Consider the following 12,449-nt stretch of genomic DNA (forward strand, 5'->3'; position numbering starts at 1 on the left):
AAACATTAAAAAGCATCAGGACATAAGAGATGGCAGTTTCTAAATTGGAAAAAAAAGTCCATCCTTTAGAGATCAGAATGCTGAGCTTTTTTTTTTTTCATCTTGCACATGTGAAAGAGATAAAATTTTTAATGTGATAGCAGTGCTATTTATACTTTATTTTGCTTATTTTCAGTGTAAATCTAAGGATAATGTTTGAGTAATTAGTGATCATAATAAATAAAATCAATTAACTGAGAAATGCACAGTAATCTATGCAGATGCCAATAGCACATAGCACATTCACATCTATTTCAGGCACTATGCTCTTTGGAAATCCCCTTGGTCTGTCTGTCAGGTGAACTTGATTGAAGATCCAAATGAGTTCTTCCACTGGATGCATACATGTTCTCTTCATCCCTTTGTGTTTCAATTTCTTCATATAACAGAAAAAGACAATAGTTATATTTTATTCCCTTCAAATTAATTTATAAATATAAAATTCTATGAAATTTTTTAAATTTAAATTTTCAGAAAGCTTAGTTGCCATGTGTAAATAAAACTACAGCTTCTGCAGTCTGGTATGCAGCTCATCTTTCTTGTCTTCTATTTTCTCCATTCACTACTCTACCCTTCATGACTTTTCTTCCCTTAAGTAACAGTAATTATGCATGGGGTGGGGTGATCTCTGAACAGATCTTCCTTGTAGTTGGCAGTGAGAAAGAAGGTTAATTTCAAGGAGGAGCTGACAGCTTCCCATTGGTTGTTAGAAATAGATAATGGAAGGAAGAAATATTTTTTATTTTTGAAGGAAGATATTTTAAGCAATCATCTTTTGATGGCTATCCAGCTTTTACTTTCTTTTTTTCTCTTTTGTTCCCAGCAGCAATTAAGCAAGGCAAACAAAAGCAACTTCCTGCTCCTCTGTCCAGACCCTTCCTCTTCATCTCATTCACCCTCAGTGTAAGTTTTAAAGAGAAAACAACATTCAAACCTTTGTGGACCGAGGCTGCTGTCCTTTGCAAACCGAGCATACCTGTACTTAGATTACTGACCATTTCTCTAGCAGGCCATTTCATCCTCACTGAGGGAGATAGAAATGTGGGAGACCAATGAAACTTTGTCAGGAATTTTGGAATAAATTATTAATATTTGGAAATTTAAAGTGAATTTTTCAATAAATATTGATTCTCGCGTATAGTACAACTCATTGTGACTTAGCATGTGGAAGGAAAGGAGGGAGCCTTGGAAGAAGGAACATAGAGAAATAGAGAAAAAGAGAAGAAAGGAGAAAAATATGAGTATGCTATATCCTGAAATATTTATCAAGAAATAGTTTGTGGCAGTATGTGTCTCTCTCTATAAAGTGTTTTATTTTTTCTCAAGCTAGTATAGGTTGTATTCAATGCTCACGACTTTTGCTTTTTGTAAAACAGACCTATATTTATGTTCTGAATATGAAGTAGGTTTCCTATAAGGTCCATAACTAGAAAAATCTGTATCAGAAGTGTATGTATAAATTAGGAGTGATAATTTAAGGAAGTAAAATGTATATCCTGAAATGCTGGTAGCTGGAAAACATAAAGATACCTTTTACATAACTTGGTTAAGTATCTCTCTAGACTTCTTAATATACCCTCATACCATGTTGCAGAAATACAAGTCAAAGGACCATATTGGCCTTCTTTCTTTCTTCTTTCTCTCTCTCTCTCTCTCTCTCTCTCTCTCTCTCTCTCTCTCTCTCTCCTTTTCTATACCAGAGCTTTAACTGATGACCTCACACTTGCCAGGAAGGTGCTTACACCGCTACTAAGCTAAATCCCCAGCCATTGGCTATCATTTTAGTTGTAACAGTTTTAACTTTATTGCCCTTGAGTCTTGCCTTCTGCCTCACTCCAAGGTGTATTACCTCCTCTGTGAAATATTATTCTTTGTAGTGAATAATCTCTGAGATGAGACTGGAATACATGCTGTTCTCCTTCCTTTTCTTCTGAAGGCATTATCTTCCTTGTTAATTTTTTGAACACGTGCTACAAGAATTTGTAGAGCAAAACTGAGTTTTGCTAAGAATATAGTGTGAAGAATCTTGACAGTGAGGTTAGAACTGGAGTGGCAAAGATGCTAACCTGTGTGGGACGCATGGTTGAGCTGTGAGAGCTTGTGGTTTGATGAAGAGATACCGTTTTAAGTGAAATGCCAGTGGGCTGCTCTTTCCCTATCCCAACATGAAATTCCATAAAGATTCAAAATAATATACTAAATGCATTTGTGCTGCTTATGAAAGGGTGAAGGGAGTTATATTTCAGGTTGAAATTAGCATTGGCTGAAAAATAGTGGCAGGTCCACTTGACAACAAGGTGTTATTATTCTGAATTTAAAGTTCTTAGGAAGATTATACAGGAAACTTCCTCTACCTCCTCTCAGCTTCAGAAGTTTCCTGCCATGTACATTTACAGGACAGAAGCATCTCAGGTTAAAAATGTTCTGGGAAAAAACTTGGACAAATAAGTGTATCAGGGGCATAGCAAAGATGCAGGCAATGATTGGTGTTACCTAACGTTTCTTAAATTGCATTTAGCTTCACGTTTCAGTTGTGGGTTTTCACTCCAAGCAAAGGCTGTGAATCTACCTGCATTGTACCACTTGTTACATTTCTTTGGCCAGAAAAATCAAGATGGAATGTAATCCTGAATTGTTTAAAGTTTGCCAGCAGCCCTTGGTAAAACAACCATTCTCAAAAGTCACATCTCCTGTGTTGTCCTGGTTTTAAATAAAACAGAAACTACTTTGTTAAAATGAATTGCAGACACAAAGGAAAACCGTACCCTGAGTCTCCAGTCAGGTGAAAAAAAGTCACTGGCACTTTGTCCATGGATCTACAGCAGAGTTTTTGGAGCCAGGAGCTCACACAATGCTCCCTGCCTGCTGACTGATGGCAGATATGGCCTCTGGTTGGAAATAATCGTTTTTAATAATGCAGATCATCACAAGAGCTCGTGGGAAATCACTCTAAATATTACCCTTGGACTTTGGTATAGAAATATAGCAAAGGGAAATTGTCCCTATGATGCTCAAGGGTTAGAATAATATGGAAAAACCAACTCAGTTCAAATAATTTATTGTCTCTGCCATGCTTTTTGCATAGCACAGCTTAAGCTGTCATTCACTGAAGGGCTATTTATACAATCTGAAATTCCAAAGGATTCCTGGATTTGTGTTCTTCTACTCTTTTTAAATGATGCATAATAAGGTACTCTACAGAGGTCTTTTGTAATGAATGTGGAATTGTTTAGTTTGGGCCCCTTCAAAGGGATGGAAGAACAGTAACTGGCTGTTTGAAATTTTATATTATAGAAACTATACTCGGCCGCTACTTGAATTTGTTAGCATCTTTAAAATAAACTCTATCCCCAGACAAAACCAAATCAATCTTTGTATTCTTGACATTTCACTGTAAGGGCCAATAAGAGGTATGAATAGAAACCCCAAGAAATAAAGGGCGTAGTTGTCCTAGATGAGTATTTTAAAAGAAATGTGCCAATGGTTGTTGATGGTGTTTCTTTTTAAAAGTGGTCGAGTGTTTCTTGGCTTCTTGGACCTGATCATAAAGCTGGCTTCCTAGCAAGGCTTGGCAGAGTTCAGATATAAGTCAGAGAGTTATTCAGATACCTGTTAGACATCTCAAACTAGTGTCTCACAAGAACTCCAGCTCAACACGCTCAGCCTCCCCCATCCCTCACTTCCCCCAGTACAACCATCTGCTGTTTTTCCTTCATTCTTTGTCTCAGTAATTGGCAAATGATTTGCCAAGTATCTGAAACTTAAGAGTGTAGTGAGAGAAGTTATACGATGTAAAAGGGAGATGTTTAGGCCAATTTGGGATACGTTCACCATATTTTAAAACTACGATCCATAAAATCAGTGGGTCATACCAATGTTAGTATACTGGGTGTGTTATTGTGCAAAGGTTTTCCAAGATGTTATATTTTACTAAAACTGGGTACAAGTACATAGGATATCTGTATCTTTTCTTATAATTTTATATGAATTTATAATTATCTTATAATTTAAAGTATTTTGAACCTCAAGATCTCTCTTGACTTTTGTATGAAAATACAGGTCAAGAAGATTCATTATGTGCAAATTCTGTTTTTAGCATATTAGAGACATATGCATAAAACAATATAGCTGGAACAAAATATTTTTCTAAGTTCTAGTATTTTTGGTAATTTGAAATGTTGAATGAATAAATTGGAAGTGCTTTTATTAGTTAATAGTGATAGGTTGTTAAAACCCTCTGCCACAACATAGGCTCAGGCAGGGTGACATACATAAGAACTCTTGCATGGCTAAGCTTGCACTTAGAAGTTTCCTCATTTTACATGCAGCTTTATCACTGAGAGATGATTACCCCCCTCTCCTGAAATGCAGTATGATACTTCTAATTACATGTGACTTACTTTGTACCTCACATTTCTTAAGGGGTACTGGAGATTAATGATGATTTATTTATGGCTATGAAATGCGATTAATGACCTATCTGACAATCATTTGCACAGTTTGTGTCTGCTGAATTCTGGTGTTATCTTCAAGGCCATCTGAAGACCTCAAAATGTAAGGAGAAATTGAGGACTGTATGTCTGTTTCTTTCTGTGTAACTTTTGGGATTGTAGCTTGTTAAAAACAGATGAAGAAATCAGGATCGAGGTCAACTTTACAGAAAAGAAACTCTCTGTCTAAAAAAGTCTGGCCACACTCCCAGAAGAAAATTTTGACCTTCCATAATTTCTTAACCAATTGCTTACTTAAAGGATGTAATCTAAGTATGATGTTAAAATTTTAGTTGCCACCACTAAATTTCCAAGTTTACAAAATTTTCAAAACACATACAGAATATTTATGTGGGCTTTGGGTCCTTGAGTTAAAAGTTCATCTACCAGTTTTTGTAGTTAAATATAAAAAAATCTCAAAAGTACACTTTTGGTTATTTAAACACAAAGACAGACCTAATCATATACGGGACATATAAAATTAGAAAACCTTTCCTTTCTGTCATCCTGGTCTACTCTTTGGATTCATTGGCATCAAAGCTTTTGATTTTTGCCCCCTCTGTTCATGAGAGGATATATTTATTCCCTGGAAAGCTTAATCTGTGATCAATTATATTTAACAAGTTAACTCAATTGTAAATGATATGATATAAATGAAGATTAAAGCTAATTTAAGGCAGCATTTTTTTTACTACTGTATAAATTAGCATTGGAAGAATCAGAAGGAGCTATGTTTTTGATTAAGCTTTGGTTTAGGCTGAAGGGTTTCAATAAGACCATTTTTATAAAATTCTGAACTGGAGCCAATACCTGCTAAAAGATAACAGGATATATTAAAGCCATGTCAGAAGTTTATAAATAAAGGCCCTGAAAACCTTTAATCAGGAAATGAACTGTGTGTATGGATTGTTAAGCCTGTCCATCTCCCACAATCCAGTCATGGCCATTTCTGTCTATGCTACTTCCATTACTCTGGGTCAGATTATACAGCATAATCCTCTGAAGTCAATAAACTGCTCTTCTGGCTAGCATCTCTTACAGAGTTCACTTCCCCTTAAAAATTCCCAATTAGTTTTCATGTTAAGATCAAACTGAAAGTTCAATACTGATCATGGCCAGTTTTGAGACCTAATACTCACTATTGGATCACTGCTGGCCTTGAGGTAGGGATCCCTGATGCAAAATATACTAGTTTCTTTCTCAATTATTTTGAGGTGAAGGATGGTGTCACCCTAACCACTTTCTCCTTAGTGATTTTCAGTGAGGCATTCTATGCTTCATGAATCTGCTGAGATTTTTCGTTTTCTCCTAGTCTAAGCTATATTTTTAGACAGGTAATGAAACAGTTTCTCTGTGTCTGCCTTACCTGTGGTGTAACTTGTAAAAGTGGCTCAATTCATGGTTACAATTGGAGATTCTCCTGGGTTCTGGATCACAGCTTGCTCATCTGTTTTCCCAGTAAGTAAGAAAGCTCCCTTAGGTCAGGATTTGGGTATTGTTCACCATTATATCTCTCTGTTTTGTAAGATTTAAAGATTGTTTTGATGGTGGAGTAATACACAGTGGAAATCTGATAGGTGAAAGACAGTATGGTTTGTTACTTTCTGTTCCAAAGGAGAGGAGGCTTCCCTGCAGGATCACATGGACAGTTGCCACCTGGGACAGACTAACATCATGCAGGAGCTCTTAGGGCAGCTTATACTGTCCAGGTGGGGTTTGCAGGGAGCTTGCAGATTCTGTATAATTGACTAATTCAAATAATTTTGCTGTCTCCAGAGAATACATGCTGCCTCTTCTTGTCTGATAATCTAGTTCTGGAGTAATTAGCAAGATGTCTGTTCACCCTGGAAGATAAGAGCCTGCTACAGGCTGTACCTGAGGTATAGGTATAATTAGTCGATCAAAGAAGGAATCTGTCTTCAGCTTGGACTTTAAACCCGAGGGAAGGAATTTCAAAGTAAATGCTATGTTATAGGTCAGTGTCCACATTACCCTTGCAATAAGTATCTATTGACACAATTAATGAAAAAAATGAATGCCTTTATGCATCAATGTACACTCATTTGTTCATTTAACAACAATTCTTGTGCTTTGGTAAACTGCTGGTTACATGGCATTATCTTACAAATGTCCACTGTCCACATATCTATGGACCTTGGTTTTCTAAAATAGGTTTCAGACACCCTACAGTGAGAATTAGTGATGCATTTGGCAATTAAAAGCTTACATATTTTATTCGGCATTTTAATTTTATCTTTATATTTATGCAAGATAAACATATTAGAAACATATGTCTACATTTGATAAAGTCTAAGGAAGGAGAACTTTTAAAAAGCAGACAGGACAAATTTATAGTAGGCCTTTAAAAATATGCTTAAATTTAGCCTTTTATTAAATCTTTTGTAAAGGGAGTACTGATATTGACAACAATATTAATGCATGAAATAAAAATGTATTATGCTTTAAATTCTGTTTTTAAATATCAAAAATAATCGGGGTACCTGCCCCCCTGTCGTTTCAGTTGCAGTTTGAGAGCTATAATAAATAAAAGTATTTGCAGAGCATATATAGATTGAACTGTTGTCAAGAACTTTATGAAGACAAATGTTTTTTAGCAAGGGAAAAGTAAAAATGTCTCATTGAAGCTGAGTTTTTCTGGAGATAATAGCTTTTATAGTTTCTAGATTTCACTGCATTGTTAATATTATTTATAATATGATTAAGACCTAACATTTATTACGTATCATTTTTTCCAGCTATAAATGAGAGATAGGCGATTCTTAGCCATGATAAACTACAAGTACTTCATCACATCACTAATGGTCTCAAATTGCATACGGCTAATCAGGTCCCCTGTGTGGGAGCGGATGAAGGAGCAATATAGTCAAAATCAAAAACAGTAGAGCAGACACAGGAGAATCAGACATTCACCATGAAGAAACAATGCATCCAACTTCAGATTGTCACTTCTCTTTCATTCTTCACTGCAATCATCCTTGAGAAGAAATTTTGCAATAATCTCAAAGAACTTGCAAGTTTTTATTCCTGTGTTTTGAAATTGTCATCCTCAAGTTCAATTTAAACGTTGTGATTCTTTTCTTATGATTTACTGCAAACAATACCGGTCTCCTGCGTAACTTCAGTACAACCATCAAAACCAGAAAATTAACACTGATACATTATTATCAACTCATCTTCAAACCCCGCTCACGTTTCACAGGTTTTTATAGCTAAGGACTGGTCAGAATCGTGAGTTGCATTTATGTGTTTTATAGCTAAGGACTGGTCAGAATCATGAGTTGCCTTTGGTCTGGAATAGTTCCAGACTCCTCCCTTAACTTTCATGACCTTCATACTTTTGAACCTTACAGTCTACATATTTTGTACAACATTCTTTAATTTGGGTCATTTCAAAGATGTGACATCATTAGATTGAAGTTATTTGTAATTGGCAAGTATCACAAAAATAATGATGGAAATTTCTCCTTGCATCCTATCAGGTGGCTCAAAATTTCAGTTGCTTCCACTACGAAAGACATTAACTTCCATCGCCCCATTGAAGCTAACCGGCTGCACTGGTTTCTACTTCCACAGCCTGAGTTGGCTCCTTGTTTTGCTTCAGCTGACATCTTACATCTTACCATCCTTCCTAGCACTGAAGTTCTCTGTAAGGCATGAGAAAGGAAGGAAAGACACGGCAGGACCACACAAAAGAAGAAGGAAAACAAACACATGTAAGTTCATAGATGTTCTTTCATGAATTAAAACCTAATGCATGCACTTCTGGTTATAAATAAAGATCTTAGAAATCATCATTCCCTTAATAAAAATTAACAACTCTTCAAAAATCCACCAGAGAACTAAAGTCATAGGGTAAACTACCAGCCCAAAACTAGAGACTTAGGCAGATAAAGATTCGTAGCTTCTAAAAGAAAATGACACTGGAGCCAGCATGAACCTGGTTGTGGTGGTACATGCCTCTCCTCTCAGCGCTTTGGGCGGTGGAGCCACGGAGATCTCAATTTCAGCCTCATCCTTGGCAATTTGGTGACTTAGCAAGATCTAAATGAATGAAGGAATGAGAGGATATAGCTCAGTGCAAAGGCCCTGGGCTCAATACTGTGGAGAAAAAAAGGGAAATTGACTGAATGCCTAAACACTAAGTAATTATGGATGAAAAGAACTCCAAAGTTTAAATTTGGGTCTTAAGGAAACCCTAACCCAACAGAGGAGCCAAAAGCAACAATAGCAGAAAATATTGTAATAATCTGAAATATACATCTACACAAAATAGTAAACACAGGCTAACTTCTGACCAGATGGATATAACACCTCACTAAAAGGTCTCTTTATTCTAATTGACTTTATAATACATCATGTCCAATTTTAATTTAAAAAAAAATAACAATAAATGTAAAAGGGCAAAAATTGAAACACCAAAGAAACAAAACTGAATGAAACATACTCTCCTGACACACAGAGTCTGAAGAGATTTGGAAAATATCAAACTAGGAATTTATAACTATGAGAAATATACTAATTCTAATCATAAATAATGGACAGTGTTAAAGGACATACACACACATATATATATATATATATATATATATATATATAAGCATAGAGATAGAAATTCTACAAAAGAATCAATTTTCATGCTAAAAACACCAAATATACAATGTAAACAGAGAATGTTGTGATTATCAATAGACTGGACATGGTTAAGAAAAAAGCTATTTTACTTTGAAAATGTAAGGAATTTTTAAAGCTATAAAAAATAAAAAGTTGTTGAATTCTTAATTTAAAAATGGTCTGCAGTTTGTGAAATAAGAATAGCAGCAAGGTTAAAAAAAGATTTGAAGCAATAGGACTTTGTAATTTTCCAAAATTATTGGCAGATACAAAATCATAAATACAGGAAGCTGAGAAAAGACCAGGAAATCTGTATATAATCATATCAGACTTCAGAAAATCAAAGATAAAAAGGAAAATCATATGAGTGAGAGGAGAAATATTAGATGAATAAAGATGAGATTTATCTTTAGAAACTGCATCAGCAAAAAGAGAATGCGATGAAATATTTAAAAGAATAAAAGAAAACAACCACCTACATTAATATATTCAGGAAATTTTCCTTCAAAAGTAAAGAAGAAATACTTTTAAAAGGCAAATAAAAACTTGAAGGAATTTTCTGTGTGCAGATCTAACTCACGAGAAATATTAAAAGGAAGTTATTCAGGGAAAAGAAATATGATATTGGAAAATTAGAATTTTACAAATTAAAAGGAAAGAATTCAAAGTAAAATAAATGAAAAAATAATTTATTTTTCATACTTTTAATCACCTAACAGCAGATTGTTCAAAATAGTAAAGCAATGCATCAGATGATTATAGATTATAGATAATAACAGTGTGAGCAGTATCTTACAGGAAGTTAAGAAGGCAAATCAGAGATTTTGTTGTAAGGTGCCAGCACCACACATCAAATAATGTTATATGTATAATGTTATTACAAAGTGGATTAGGTGTAAATGTATGTCATATAGTGGTGAGAGAAGTATTAATTTTTAAAAGAAATATAATTAATTTAATAAGTTCAGCATTTATAAAAATAATACATCCTGCCTGACCATATAGGATTCATTTCAGGTATACAGCTCTGATTCAACACATGAAAAACAGTTAACGTAATTTATTATGTCAATAGGCTAAAGGAGAAATTTATACTACCATATCAATGAATGAAGAAAAACATTGGAAGAAATTCAGCAAAGGCTTGTTAAGAACTCTCAGCAACTGTCATATATGTAAAGTTAATTAATTAATGATCAGTATGTAGCACCCAGCTGAACTGAATCAGTGTAGCTCTGGGGGAGGGGCGGGGGAAGGCTGAGGATTGTTGCCAATAGTTTAAAAGAAGAACAGGAGGGGAAGATGGTACGTGGATTCTCCAGGAGAAGCCTGTCATGCTGGTTTTCCTGATCTGAACTCAGCTGTTCTCATTACTGGAGATGCACCTCACTGTCACTGAGGATGACTGCATTTTCTACGGGAGAGCTCTGGTCTTTACCTGGATCGTCACTTCCTGGCTCCAGTGCAGAACACTCAGCCTGCTGGCACAGACTTTCTAGCTTCCACCTCTGGCCTTTGGGTCTTCCCAGTGCAGATTCTTGATACAGACTTGAATGAGCCATTGTTTGTGGACTCTAGGCCTCCAGCTGGATTCATGGAGGATGTTTTTCTTAGCTGGGTTCTTTGAGTCTCTAGTGCATGGGCAAATCTTTTTTGTTCTTTTGTATTTGACTTTTTGATTGACTTATAAAATAATCCTCTAATGATGTGTCCTATATTAAATCAATTCCCTTGCAAAAACTGACTACAAACACATATATATCTATATCAATGTCTATATGTATGTCTGTGTCTACCTATATCTACATCTGGATTTATGTCTTTATCTATATCTATATGTAAATCATCACAATCATGAGTGATTTAACCTTAGCATATGGAATGAGACAAAGATGGTTCCCTTATTCCTACTCAACATTTTTAGGAAGTAGTAACTATTAACAGTAGGGTAACAAAGTATGCACAATTTAGGATTGATTGAATAAACTTGTTCTATGTAGAAAATCCCAGAGAACAGACATAAAACATGTTTATAAGAAGCAATTATAGCAACGAAGTAGAATACAAGATTTATTTACATAAGCCAGTTGCTTTATTACATTGCAGCAATTAACAGTTAAAATTTCAGTTTACACTAATATTACATCAATGTCATTTACAATGCCACCAAACTCCTCTGAACTATTGAGATATAAATCTAACAAAATGTCAGCAGAACTACAGAAATCTAATGAAAGAAATCCAGGGTCTAAATAAATGAGGAAATATACCATGCTTATGGATATGTACATCTTAAACTTGCCCTGAAATAAAATGTATTATTTAAAGAATAATCAATGTGCACAGTTGGATAGTCACTATAAAAAGATATAAAATTGGGGGCTGGGGATTTAGCTCAGCGGCATAAGCACCTACCTTGCAAGCAGGCAGTCGTGAGTTCGATCCCCGGTACTGATAAAAAGGAAAAAAAGACCAAAAAAAAAAAAAAAGAAAGAAAGAAAAAAAAGATATAAAATTAAAATGTATTCCCCATAGGCTTTACAGTCCTACATACATCCTATTGCTAAAGTATCTGTATTTCTCTATAGAACAGTATTATTTATTCACTATATGCATATATGCTTATAGTCATATGTATATTTGTATATGTGCATACATATATCCCTTACATTTATAAAATGTTGATAATTGTTTACTTTAATAATACTACTTGGAGATCACATATGTCAGTGTTTTGATAAGTAATTTATGTATTTTTATGTTACTTAGGGCGAAGAGTAGCACAGTGTCATTGTTTGGTTTCAGTGCCTAGCACTGGAAAACAGTTTATCTATGTATCTATCCATCTGTAAAGAAACAGTAACATTTGTCCAACATAGATGAGTATTTAAATTTTTGTTGTTCTTGTTTTCTTGTTTTCGTTAACCACAATTTTTTGAAGAATCTTTGTACAAATATATTGGCATAGTTTTGTATAGGGTAGCCACAGAATAAAATTTTGGATGCACATTTTAAAGTTCAGATAAGTCTTAATAAGTTATCCTTCAAATTTGGTAATAATCTGTAACATCAATTTTTCCACATCTCTTTTTGCCAATTCAATAGGCTGAAATGTTAATTTGTGTTTATATAATCATGAATTAGAGTGTTTCTTTATATTCATTAGTTTTGCACTTTTAATGAATTACTTTATATTATATTTACATTAATTTATTATGTTTCATATTTCTAATAGCAGGGTCATACTCCCTTTTAACATATTCCTGGTTCTTTTGGCTTATTTTCCAA

At 34.6% G+C, this 12,449-nt stretch overlaps 1 long non-coding RNA gene across 2 annotated transcripts in view; it reads left to right on the forward strand.

The window, feature by feature from the left end:
* Positions 1-10,914, forward strand: part of LOC134473756 (uncharacterized) — a 49,843-nt gene extending 38,929 nt beyond the window's left edge. The window contains exons 8-11 of one of the 2 annotated variants that reach the window (XR_010044175.1): positions 866-6,504; positions 7,286-7,778; positions 8,030-8,263; positions 10,237-10,914. This is a non-coding gene — a long non-coding RNA (uncharacterized LOC134473756). The remainder of the gene's footprint in view (positions 1-865; positions 6,505-7,285; positions 7,779-8,029; positions 8,264-10,236) is intronic. The other variant, XR_010044176.1, reaches the window with a different exon arrangement.
* The last annotated feature ends 1,535 nt before the right edge of the window (positions 10,915-12,449 follow it).

Source organism: Cavia porcellus, unplaced genomic scaffold (genome assembly GCF_034190915.1).
Source record: "Cavia porcellus strain 051 isolate PalLab524CR breed Dunkin Hartley unplaced genomic scaffold, mCavPor4.1 scaffold_2, whole genome shotgun sequence".
NCBI lineage: Eukaryota > Metazoa > Chordata > Mammalia > Rodentia > Caviidae > Cavia > Cavia porcellus.